Source organism: Equus quagga, chromosome 9 (assembly GCF_021613505.1).
Source record: "Equus quagga isolate Etosha38 chromosome 9, UCLA_HA_Equagga_1.0, whole genome shotgun sequence".
Lineage (NCBI taxonomy): Eukaryota > Metazoa > Chordata > Mammalia > Perissodactyla > Equidae > Equus > Equus quagga.
In genome coordinates this window covers 89,915,945-89,929,165 of record NC_060275.1, presented here as the reverse complement: position 1 = coordinate 89,929,165, position 13,221 = coordinate 89,915,945, and the positions used below count along the sequence as shown (strand labels likewise).

The window sequence follows — 13,221 nt, the reverse complement described above, 5'->3', positions numbered from 1 at the left end:
TTCATTGCTTGGTTTCTTATGATTTTAGGAAGGCTTACTCTACTCTGAAAAAGCCAAGTTGAGCAGACAAAAAGATTTTTGCAGCCTACTTAACCGGGGAAATGGGACTATGTTATTGAACAGTGAAAAAAGAAGTCCTTAGAAGATTTTCTTGTCAGTGCTGACACTGCTGTAGGGGCCTCCGTAACAAAACACGCCTGAGCTAAGGAGGTATACCCAAGTTAAGTATTTACAGAGAGTGTGTATCAGTGCTTTTAACCTTTGGAAATGATGCTGCAGGACTTTGAGGACATATAAAGCCCTGAACTAAGAAGCTTTTCCCTATCTTGCAACCAAGTCAGTTCAGAGTGAAGAGTTCCCCATATGGTTAATTTTGGGTAGAGGTGAGACAGCATAGCAGCTAAGAGTTCAGGCTTGGGAGTCTTACACACTTTCACCATTTTCTAGCTCTGAGGCTTGAGGCAACTTATGTAATATTCATTTCTTCAACTGCAAAATGGGAATATAGTTTGCAGAGTTGTTATGAGAAATCAATAAGAGCTTACGTAGAGACCTCAGCGCTTAACATATAGAAAGTGCTCAACAAACGGTAGCTATGATGAAATCAAAGCTAAGTTTCAGAGACACTCTGCGTTGTATAGTTTTGTGTTGCATCCAACATTGCTTTTCTGCAGGGAGTGTTTAAACAATTTTAGAACAACTGGGACCAGCAAGTAAACAGCTAGTAAGTAGAAACATGGAGGGATGTAGTGCTTTCATTAGCAAGGCCCAAGTGAAAAAGTGCCAGGGTCTGCCGAGGTTAGAGCCACGTCCTGTTGAGCTCTGGCTACTGAGCCTACAGAAGGTAGATTCTGATGGGAACAGGACTCTGGAAACAAAATCTACTCTAAGTTACCCAGAGAGGTCAGTTCTAATGGATCCTGAGTTGAATCCAAGCCTCCATCATTACCACTGGGAGTTTAGAAGGTCTAGCTCATATCACCTGGGAAAATTTTACTTAGGAGCTCCTAAAACATCCATGCCCATGCCACAGCCAGATCAATTAAATCAGAATCTCTGAGGGAAGAGATGCAGGTGTCAATATATTTTAAAGATTCCCAGATAATTCTAATTTATTGACAAGTTTGAGATCCAATGGTCTACGTCCACATTGCTTTGTCCCCCTAAAGAAATACCAAGTAAGTCAGACTATTGAGCTGGAAGAAACCTAGGGAATAATTTGATCACACTCTTTCATTATAAAGATTAGGGAATGAGGGCAATAAAGAGTGTATGACTTGTTTAATTGTTAAACAGCTGGTTGGAGATAGAGCTGGTACTAGGAGAAATCCAGATCCTAACATGAGACTCTATTGTCTTATTCCTGGAGGGTATATGTGTCAGTTTTTCAAAATTAGTTTTTAAGAAGGCTGTACAAAACCCATGACATAGTGACTGAACCAAAAATACCTTCCATTTAGTAGATATACCAAGCAAAGAACAAGAAGATTGCCTAACAGAATAGTTTGAATGTGGAATTTCATACGTTTTCTGAACCAAAACAGAAAAAGGATTTTAAGTGGTCTGATTAAACATTGTTGCCAGATTTTTTTGCCTAGAGAGCTGGAGTCCTACTTGGTCAAACTGGCTCATTAACGCTGACTTGGCTGCTTGGAAGAAAGTATTTGGCTATGTTTGAGATGCAACTCACAGATCAAAGAATTCAAATTTATTTCAGTACATTCTCTACTATTCAGTGCTTGACCTTTTAGTTTTTTTTAAAGCATGATAAGAAGTTTGAGTTCTTGAGTTGGCAACTTTTAATATTCTTGACTTATTACGCCCTCTCCTAATTTTGTACCTACTCCCACCATTTCGTTTTTAGAATAAGTTTTTATTATGAATATTTCCTACTAGAGCCTGAAGAATAGTCATCATAGTAAAGAATGTTTAGGAGATCTTAAGCTTTAAAGGAGCTTAATACTATCCAAATGAGGGCCCATTCTCTAGACTGGGAAATACAATCAATTCACTAGAAATGTCTGAAAATTGTTCACAAGTTGAACTGAAGTATTAAGTTTATGATCAATTATACAATCATATTTCTCAGTTGTTTCAGTCCAATGACTATTAGTTTGAACACTTTACTCAAGTTAGAAAAAGTAGAAAGTGTCAATTCATAATCAACTGTGCTCTAGCCTCTTGGCAAAGCTCGGCACAAGTTAATATGCTTATATGAACAAAGACATGCATAGAAGATTGAGTCTAGAATCCCTCATTACACTTATTCAGACTCGAAGAAAGAAGGTAGTGTTGGGATATCCCTGTGGTCTTTTGACCATGTGGAATTTTTTGTGAAGATGGACACATGAGGCTTAGGGTTGGATTAATCGACATTAGAGCGTATACCCATCTCAACTTTAACATCCCAGCCGATCACTCCACCCCAGTTCTCGAGTCTGACCTCCTGTGGCTTACACTTAACAGAACAGGAAAACTGGAATCCAACCTTATCCTTTAGCTTACTTCTACAAAGGGAAGGAGGTAACATTGACATTCTGGAGGTTCAAAAATCATGTTTCCGTCATTGCTTTACATCGCTGGCACTGGATCATTTGGGCTATGCTCTGCCATGGTACCCCTGACACCAGGGACCATCTGGATGTGGCTCAACCAGGCTGTGGTTCATGTGCTCTGTACATCTCAGGTGAGCTGGGCAGGGCAATGAAGCAGGCACAACTTAACATGGAAAAGAGAATGGGGGATTTCTAGTATACAGTGTGTTCAACCCAGACTTACCAGAGCTCTGCTTTTGGGGCTTATTGGGCCCAAATCCCCCTAACGATGTGTATTTGTTTTCTTATTTGCTGTTGTTCCTTTTGTACTTGTCTCTCAGGAGCCATGTGGGGAAGAGAGATTGGCAAGGTAATGACTACATCCTTGAGTCAAATTTATAACATTAAGTATCACGCTGAACAACTGTATTGCTGCTTCTCTTTCTATTAGAGAGATATTAAGTCATCTGTGGAAGGAAACATGAGTGATTCCCATTAATTCTGAGGAAAGGCTACTAGGAATCCATTGTTCTGGGAGAAATGATAATATGGCTTTTTAGGGGTTGTGAGGAGTTTCGCAAAGGCTACCATTTCCCATACACCTCGGGCTTTAGGATCAAAGGTAGCTGGCCACATGGGGGGTAAATTTGTACAGCAAGTCAAGATATTTTTTGGAAATGGCCAGTGGATTGAAGTGGTCCAACACGGCAGGCATGTCTGGAGAGGAGGGGGGACAATGGAAAACTTCTTATGGCTGAGGAATGGGTAGACAGTAAGAAGTCTAGAATAAAGACTTGGGCTCAAATGTCAGGGTTCCCATCTAACCTAGGCAAGAAGATACTTTTACCCCCACCCTGAGACACTACTGCAGGACCAGTGATGGCACTCCCTGCCTCAGTCACTGGAGCACTTGCTTTGGAGGATAAAACCCATTCTGTTTTAGTGGTAGCACAATAGCCTGCACTGGGATGCTGTCATAAGGCTGGGGGCACCATGCTGCAGTGACAGTGACAGAAGGGGGCTGTCACAGAGTTTGACATTTCCAGTATTGAAATGATAGTAATCAGAGATTATAACAAAAAAGCATGTGGAAGGAATTAGATTTTAAAAAGCTACGGTGTCCATGGGTAACTGAGATGAGTGAATGGAATAAACCAGTTTTAAAATTTGCATTTAGAAGAACTCTATTTTGTACTATTAGATGGTAAAGTAGGATACTGTACTTGATTCTGCTTCTCTCATATCCTAAATCCAAGGGAAGAGAGTTTTCTAGAGAATGAACAATATACCTGAACAATTTCAGGGTTTTAAATTTAAGAAATATACTACTACTACCATGGAAGCCTCTAGAATGTTTCTATTGCAAGCCCTTGGGGCAATGATTTGAGAAGCAGCATATGGAACAGTACAAAAACAGTGTAAATATATGATTTTTCCTTTGCATTTGGCGTCTACAATGGCTATTATGCTTGACCCTTGCAAGAAAAGGTTAAAAAGCTACTGAATCAAGGTGAGAGAAAAGGACTGTCCTTGTACTATTTGATTCCTCAGCCAATACACCAACACTATTCACATCTTTTCAACAACTTTCCCTCATATCTACATATACTTACCCAAACTTACAAGCAGATATTTCATTGTTTTCATGTCTATCTTTCCCAAGTTAGGTTAGATACTTCTACTCAAAGTAACTCCTCTTCCTAGCTCCAAGCTAGTTTTTAAATAAATCATATAAATGAATCTCAGCAGTTGGTTTCCTAGAGTACATAAGATCAAGTTGTGCTTTCTGGTTCCCACATGAACTAATCCCGAATTAAGTCAACATGGATGTGCCGCATATCCGGCATGTGAACTTCAGGGGAGAATGGTTTATTCATTTGAGGCTTTCTGTGAATTCATCTACGATACTTGTGCACATAAACCTTAATTGTTAAACACGTTCCACTTTCTACTCAAGTGCCATTACCAAGTCATCTTGAAAGTCTATGCGGATGTGAGAAAAGTTAAAGAAAGCATGATATTTAGCAGCGTTTGCATTTCAAACGTTAAGCTATAAACGAAGAGCCACATACACTAGCAGAATTATTTTATGATATACCACATCGGGGCACTTCAAAATCAGGCAGGTAATCTTAAACTTTTCCTCTTCCAAAAACCAGGGCAAGAAACACAGCCTGATGTTTGGTTTCTTCTTTAATAGCCTGGCTGAATTATATTAAATCCCAGTGTGGTTTCCCTTTCCAGGCAGAGCCCCACATTTTTATAATCCTCAAAGCCATAGCTCGAGTGTTTCTGCCCCTTTCTGCACTCATGTTTCAGAGACATGCTGTGTTGCGGAGGGTTTAAAGGAAGAAGCATCCAGCTGCCTTGTAACATCAGCACAGAGTAGTAAAACTGAGGTGTACATAGTAATTGTATATAGACAGGTGGAACTTCTTTTTTGTTACATTTCTGTACACAGACCAAAACCATGCAAAAAAGTTTTTACAGTTAAGATCAGCATAAGTTATCTGATTCTACTATGTTGTCTCTGGGTTCTACATGGACTTTTCAGTAGAATATGTCCGGTGTTTTAGTGTTCACTCTGAGAAGACTTAGAATACCCCTTAAGAGTTAGCATTAATCTTCCACGAGAGATTTACCATTGGCTCACATTTCCACATCTGATATGATCTATTCTGGTTGGGCAAGAAATCCACAGCCAAGAGGGCATTAGAGCTTCATCTCCAAGAATAATGGTAACCCTGTTATCCCCCACGGTTAAGAATAATTTTTTTTTTTTTTCTGAGGAAGATTAGGCCTGAACTAACATCTGTGCCAATCTTCCTCCACTTTATATGTGGGTCGCTGCCACAACACGGCTGACGAGTGGTGTAGGTCTGCATCCAGGATCTGAATGCATGAACCTGGGTCACTGAAGTGGAGCACACTGAACTTAACCACTATGCCACAGGGCTGGCCCTCTAATTTGTTTTTTAAACCACTTATTGGTTACTACTATCTGTGCTTGATATATCAATTATCACTTTAAAGGATCTTTTGTCATGGTTTAGCTGATTTCCCTTAGAGAACAGTTGGTTGTTTTTAAATAAGATGAAGGAAAAAGGAGTCACTTAAAAACAAAAAGGGACTTAGTATTTATTTGTCAAATTTCAGGCTTACAGAGAACCAGCAACCTGATAACCAGCCCTCTCCCCTCCTAATACCAGTATTCTACCATGAGGAAGGCTAGGAAGTATCCAGAATGCTACCTAAAAGGCCAGGGGAACTCTTCCAGAAGAATAAGAATATAGGGTCACTTGCTTACTTGTTGGTTGCTGGTCAAATTATATAGGTTAACAAATAAGAAATCACTAGGTAATTTCAGGTTCGGGTATATAAGCAGAAAGGTAAATCTGCCAATTTGTTTGCTTGCTCTTTGAGGTGATATAATTAATGCTACTCAGGCATTGAAAATTTAGGAGACAGGATCCAAAAAAGGTCCTGAAATAGCTAGTCCACCTGCTTTGAACTTGTGTGTACACAAATACTCTAAGAAGCTGCTGCACAGCACGTACGAGATGGACAAAGTGGCAGAAATGCACAAGCGTCCTTGAGCTAAAGGTCACACTGTCATTATTCTTTCATCTTTTGGGAAATGGTATTGGACCAAATAAGTATGTGGGAGCAAATAAATGCATTTTAAATGGAAGAATGGAAGAATACTAAAGGGCAACATGTTAACCCATGCTAAATGAAACAGATTTGGGATTGCCTTTTTTTTTGAGGAAGATTAGCCCTGAGCTAACATCTGCTGCCAATCCTCCCCTTTTTGCTGAAAAAGACTGGCCCTGAGCTAACATCCATGCCTAGCTTCCTCTACCTTATATGTGGGACACCTGCCGTGGCATGGCTTGATAAGTGGTGTGTAGGTCCGTGCCTGGGATCCTAACCGGCAAATCCTGGGCCACCGAAGTGGAGCACGCAAACTTAACCACCATGCCACCAGGCTGGTCCCCAGATTTAGGATTTTAATTACTACAGGATTGAAGCAGCTACATTGAAGGATAAAGTGTTCTAATGTATGGAAATATCTGTACACTGTTCATTCACTGCAAACCTTCAATGAGTACAGGAAGTTCCAACTACAATAAAAAAGCCTATCACTTAATATCAGACTTTTGCTTACAAAACATAAGTAGATGTGACAGGTTTTGTTTCATGAATTCTATATATAAATCCAAGTTAATGTAACCAAAATTGTACTTGTTAGAATCATGTAAGTCATCACCACTAATTGGTCCCCCCTTCCACAATCACCATTAATTTATCCCCCCTCCCTTCGTACCTTAGGAATCATGAAGCACAATCAGCAAGATTGGAGGAGTAATTCAAAGAACCTTGTAACTGCTAGAGCCTTCCAGAAAAAGCCACCCCTATGTGACCTCAAACATTAAATATTGTTCTTGATCTAATGAAGCTTTCAGGAAGTCAATTTCTACACTACCTTTGGCAAGTCATTTAAGTGACAAATAAGTTTAAAATAGATGGTAGTGTTTCAGAGAACTAAGTTAAGAGTCCTTAGGAAATGAAGGCACTACTTACTGGTCATCTTTCTTGGATGTAATAATAATCAAAGAGCACAAGGAAAGACCTCAAGTATCACCTCAGTCTGTACAGATTTCTGTACAGATGGCAGAGCGCATTGTTTCCTTTGTCTCTCCCCTCTAAGTTATAAAAAGCTTATTCTGGGATTTAAAGAGTGACTTTGAAGATTTTCTAATAGATATATTCCACTGGATTGTTTTCTTAAGTCATCTCTTCTAACATAAAAATCATTCCAGGGCTGAGGGAAGGAAAAAAAATCCAATTTTTACCGGTTGTGTAAAACCAAGATGTCTACGAAAATTGTCCTAGTTATGTCATTAGACAATATTTTCAAAGGCTCAAGTCTTGAATATTTCATTTCCTTTTTTTCCTTTTAAGATACACTCCTGAAGTAGCATTAATCAATGACTGTAAGGAGCCTAGAAAAATGCTATTTTTCTTCCCCCAACCCAACACAATTTTGGTCTTTTTACTTTTGATCTAGATATTATTCTACAAGTTTGAATAAGTAGTGTCTTAACTTTACATGAAGTAATATTCAATGCAATGTGCTGTTTCTTATAAACCTATACCGCTAGCCCAATAAACAACTCAGTTTGGATATTTTAAAAGGCAATAAGTGCATTAACTCAAGAAATCATCCATTCATACGGTGCCAAAAGAATTGCTGCTTCCCAAAGGGTTTAACTTATGTGAAATGATAAATTTATATACTAGGACAATCTAGTGTTTCTGGTTTTCTAGTCTATAAAGACCCGTTTATTGGATCTATGTCTGTCTTTTAAGTGTTGTTCAAAATCATCTCCAGCTGCAGACAGCTTTAGTATGAATAATGCTGGGTAACCCTCTGCTCCTTTCAAGTTAAACGAGTTTGATTTAAGTTAAGAGTGAGATTACTGTATTGTCTAACAGTTGTGCTAAAAACCTATGAAGTATATTCTGTTTTCTATTTCTCAGAGCTTTTGCTAGAAATTGGGTTGAGTATTTGTCCTTTGCATTAAGTTATTATTTACAAACCTGCCTAGCACTCCGAGTCACATGTACCACTTAATGGACAAGGCTTGGCTTTAGGGCAAGAGGTTGGTCAAAAATCTGACTTACCAGAGGGAGACTTTCCCAGAATAAGCAGATGGGATGACTGGTCTTCCTTCTCCCAGGCCTGTGGAATAGACACCATCCCTATTGGGTTTCATTACTTTTTCAGATGACAAATCATGAGGATATCTAGTGGGTCTATTGTTCTAGCATGAGATGAACTAGTAAGAATGGTTCCTTATCAAATGCCATTTTGCTGGGCCTCCATTGAGACCTCCTGGCCCACTATGAGATATTCATATTTATACTGAACTACAAAAAGGCTTCTGGTTAGACTACACAGGAGTGTCCACATCAATGACTCATTACAAAGGAAATTTCCTTGGTTCACAAGAAATGTAATATTTAAGCAAGATGTTTCATTATCTTTTAGAGCAATCTCGTCTGTTCTCTGAACCATTAATGACCTGTTGCAAAATTCCGTGCCTGCAGAGTAATTGATACTTAAATACTTAAGAAAAACATGGGATGGATATAAGTGCTTAGATAGGGGCTCCATTTGTAGCCTCTCTTTATCATCCCTATTATGGTCATTAAATAAAAGTAATTGGAGTTGGTCCCTGAAGCTTTAGACAGATTCACTCCATGGTGGCATCTGCTCTTTTCTAGTCTTATTATGTAGGCATTTTTAGCATCAGAGAATGCAATTAGATCATTCATTTCCTTAGCTGAACTCTATAGCCCTGTGCCAAGACAAGTCTTCTCTGAAAGCCACTATTAAGTTCCTAATCCAATCTTTATTAAAAAGACTCAAGATTGTAGACAAGGAGGTTAAGACAAATCCTCAAAAAAAGAATGATCAAGCCCTTCTATACCCCGGAGATGCCTTCTAGTGCAGCAAAATTTGAAATTACAAATATGTTTATAGTTGTAATGTTTTTAAAAAATAGAATATACTCCTTAACAAACTATAGAAGCACGTAGATAATGAGTTCCAGCAAAGAAACTAGAGAAAGAAACAACACTAAGAAATTTTCTTAGTCCCTATAAAATAAGCAAAGTTCTACTTTTAGGGCTAATTATCAGAAGAGGGATGTGAATAAAATTTCTTTCTCAAGGTCAGTCTCTCCAGTGCTGAGGTTCCCTGCCCTAAATTCCACTCTGCATTTGTACCTCCATCTAAGAAATTCCCTTACGAGGGTAAAAACAAATGCCATCCCTTTTGACTCTTAGGAGCAGGCCATCCATTTCACAGTGTCCCAGCCAGAGTGGTTACACAAATGGTAAGTTACTGGCTACCCCAGATTTTGCGCTGAATCCATGCTATTAGAAAATTAAAAGGGCCTTCAAATACTGACAGCTTTTTTTTTTGTTCAGAGCATATGGGGTTTGGTGATTGATCCCTGCTCAAAGCCCCTACAATTTAGAAACTGGAAACAAAGTTTGCCCCTGAATGCCAGTATCAGCACTGCCAAGTTAATTCATGTAATAAACCTATGTTCCTACTATGTGCCAAACACTCTTCTACAGCTTGGGATACATCAGTAAGCAAAATAAAGATCTCTTCCCTTATAGCGTTTGCACTCTAGCAGGGGAAACACATAAATGGATAATAGTCTTTCAGAAGAAGATAAATGCCCTGGGAAAAAGAAAGCAGAGCGAAGGGGATTGGGAGTGCAGAGTTGGGGATGGCTTAAACAGGTTTAGAAACACAGAAGCAACACCATATTTTTTAAAGCTAAATTTATTGAATGTTTATTATAGACCAGGTGTGATGCTAAGACTCTCTCATTTAATCCTATGGGGAAGGTATCATCATCTCTATCTGAGAAGAGAGAAGCTGAATTACAGAAGTTAACCAACCCACTGAAAGTCACACAGATCTAATAGTATGCTCTTAACTTCTTTGTTTTAGAAAAATACAGGCGAAGAGAGAGAATTAAGCTAGTTCTTCAGAGACGTGGAATGTGTTTTAGCCAGAAAATACATTCAGGAAAGATGAATTGATAGCAACGCGTAAAAAATATTTATGTCAGCTTGGCTAGAATACAGGACCCGTGCTGAGTTATAAGAGAGAAAAGGTTGAAAGGTGGGTCAAACTGGATTAGGGTGGGTTTACAGAACTATATTTTGTCTAGACAGTACTGGGAAGACTTTGAGGGTTTGAGCAATGGTGTAGAGGTTGGGGTGGTGACAAATCTGAGTATAGAGTCACAGTATCAAAGAGTCAGATAGCTTTGTAGTATGATAGTTGTGTGAACTTGCCACTTTGAGTGATTCAACACTGCTGGTTTCTTTCATTTAAATACTCGGCTAATCTTTTTGAAACAAAGCCTTTATTTTATTTTATTTATTTGAGTTCATAATAGTTTATATCATAGTCAAAGCCTTTTAATTGAAAGGTTAAGGTCTAACAATCTCAAATGCCAGATTCGAGGTTATCTCATCTTGCCAAGCTATGATGCTCGGTGACCCTCAAACTTCAAATAAACAAAGTGTCCTAGGGTGGCCTTAAAAAAAAAAAAAATCAAAGACTGTTATGTCTTACAACCTTCATTCTAAAATCCATTTCATCTTTAGAAAAAATTCCCATAATGTGAGTTTTTTAAAACATAGAAGTAAAATTATATTTTGAAATGTGAGTATCTAAAAGAACATCTTTTGAAAAAGGCAGCTATTAACGAAAATAGTCATGTCATTATAGCTCTTCATTTAAAGCAGAACATATAGCATTTTTCCATTTTATATGTGTTTCTCCATATAACTATTGAAAGGCTAGAAAGATCAGTAACACCAAGGAGATACTGGTTAAGAAAGGTGGTACTTAATAGGGTGAGAGGCAGAGTTCTACATCTCGTATATTTAAAATAGTGATATTAGAGTGACACATGCCTTTTTGTATTTTTAAAATTAAATTCCTCAGAGATGTGCTAATTGTCAGATAGCAACATTTAAAATGTAGGTAAATCAACAACCTAACTTTGGGTAAGGACAGAATCGTGAAGATACTCTAGGTTCAGTCACACGACATGAAACTCAAAAGCTAAACCTACAGAGTGAACATGGGCACATCTGAAAGCATAGAGGACGCTGTCCACAGTAAGCTTCCGACGCCACTGACCTAGACGTCATTAACTGATACCTACCTGCCCAAAGTTGTTGAGAAAAGCTCCTGATATATTAAAAAATGAATGTAAGTTTTGAATCAAATAGTCACTAGGGTTTCAAAAACCTCTGTTACACTAAGATTTTGAAAGTTAGTCAGGGTATCGTCGATTGTTGGTTTCCAGACTAGTATTCTTGGACCCAATGGGGTCTGTGTAGATAGTACAAGTTGGAAACCTAAATTAAGCATTTTGAAGGGCCAAACAGATGTCACATCTTTACCCATAATACAGTTGCACACAAATTAAAAAACCAGGTTTTATTGATTTGAGCAGAAATTGTAAGCCAAAGGGATAAGCTTAATTATTCAGTGCTGAGCCAAAGGTTTCATCTATTCTCTCAATTTTTATTAGTTCTTCAGTAAAACATGTGGTAGTCACTTTTAAAAGGAGAAACAGAAGGAGAATAAGAAGTTGGCCTTGGTTGAAATATCAGATTGAAAACTGTTCACCACTACGATTATTATTAGCCAGGTGACGACATCCATCGGGTCAGATAGGCAGATGCGCCATGATGAATACTCCATTGGTAGAAGTTAAACCAAGGACTTGAAAAGACCACGCCATCTGGAGAATTTCAGTCGCAGCTTGTCTGCCTTTCTGAGGCCCTGAGCAGATATAAACTAGAGGAACATATGGAAATTGCTCCTTATAAATAACCTTAAAGTTTAAAAAAAGGGACTCAGAACTGTTTTACTTATGCCAGCAGATGATAAGGCAAGCTGAAGTTCCCCAGTTTGCTCACTCTATAATAAATTATAATTAACGTTGCAGACGGGAGTAGCTTGAGTCACTCATTCACCTGGCCATCTGGTTATTGTTTATTGAACACCTACTATGTGCTATGCACTGTATTATGCTGTGTATACAGTGACAAAAATAGACATGGTCTCTATTCTCGGGGGACTTACAGTATAGGCATGGGAGAGAGAATAAGCAAATAACAGCTACAACTGATGCTAAGAGTTCTAGAGGAAATGTTTCTGATTAGGGTAGAAAGCTTTACTGCTATTAATAATGTTTAGTAAGAGAAAACAAAATTAGTACTACTTCAATTCTGTATAAATTGCTGACTTATTAAGATCAACCATGGAAAAATGCAACTTTTGTTTTAAAGTCTTAATTATCCTCTTCAGTAGACAGTTTCAAAATTATGCCATTTACTTAAAACATTAATTAGATGGGGGATATTTGCATTTACTGTTTGGGAGTCTCCTATAACCATACCACAATCTGGAAGGGTGTCTGTGCGACAGAGCCAGTGGGAGGGAAGAATCTTGTGATATGCTAGGTTATTAAAGAATGTCAATGAAGTTTCTTGCAAAATTATCTTCAAATCCAAAGTTCTGAATCAACACTATTTTCATAAACACCAGAAAGAAACACTATGCTCATTTGGCATTCAGTTTTGTCACTTCAGAAGTGCAAGCAATTCAGAGATGACACAAACCTCTATACTCTAGAACCAAACATGTTCTGTGGCACTCTTAATTATCCGAATTTCTAGGAGTACAGTAGTGTCACTTTCAGATCAGGTCAAACTACTGAATCACAGATTTAAATGAAGCAATTATGAAAATGTAACCAGGGGCTCTGACAAGTGGCTTTGGTTATTTAAGGAGCACTACCTAGTTACAAGAGCATTAGCAAAAGAATATCACATAACACTTGGTTAATGTCAGCCTTCATCAAGAAAATGGACTTTTTACCACCCCAAATAGTAAGCCCTCAACAAGTGTTGTTGGCACGAAATCTAACAGTCCAGCTCTTAAGACAGAATGTGGTTGTATCCATAGTTTCTATTAAAAAGCTCTTGCATAGAAAGCCGAACATGTGTGTCTCTATACACTATCTGGAAACAGAGGTGCAGAATTTATTGTGATCATGGACACACCTAAAAA

General features: G+C 38.3%; 1 protein-coding gene across 6 annotated transcripts in view; it reads right to left on the bottom strand.

Moving 5' to 3' along the window:
- The window catches only part of DAB2 (DAB adaptor protein 2), a 99,702-nt gene that overhangs the window by 27,825 nt on the left and 58,656 nt on the right, over positions 1-13,221 (bottom strand). Inside the window, exon 2 of one of the 6 annotated variants that reach the window (XM_046671768.1) lies at positions 8,223-8,280. The exons of the other annotated variants lie outside the window; for them this stretch is intronic. The gene's annotated coding sequence lies outside the window, so the exon portion shown is untranslated. The remainder of the gene's footprint in view (positions 1-8,222; positions 8,281-13,221) is intronic. 6 annotated transcript variants of the gene reach the window in all.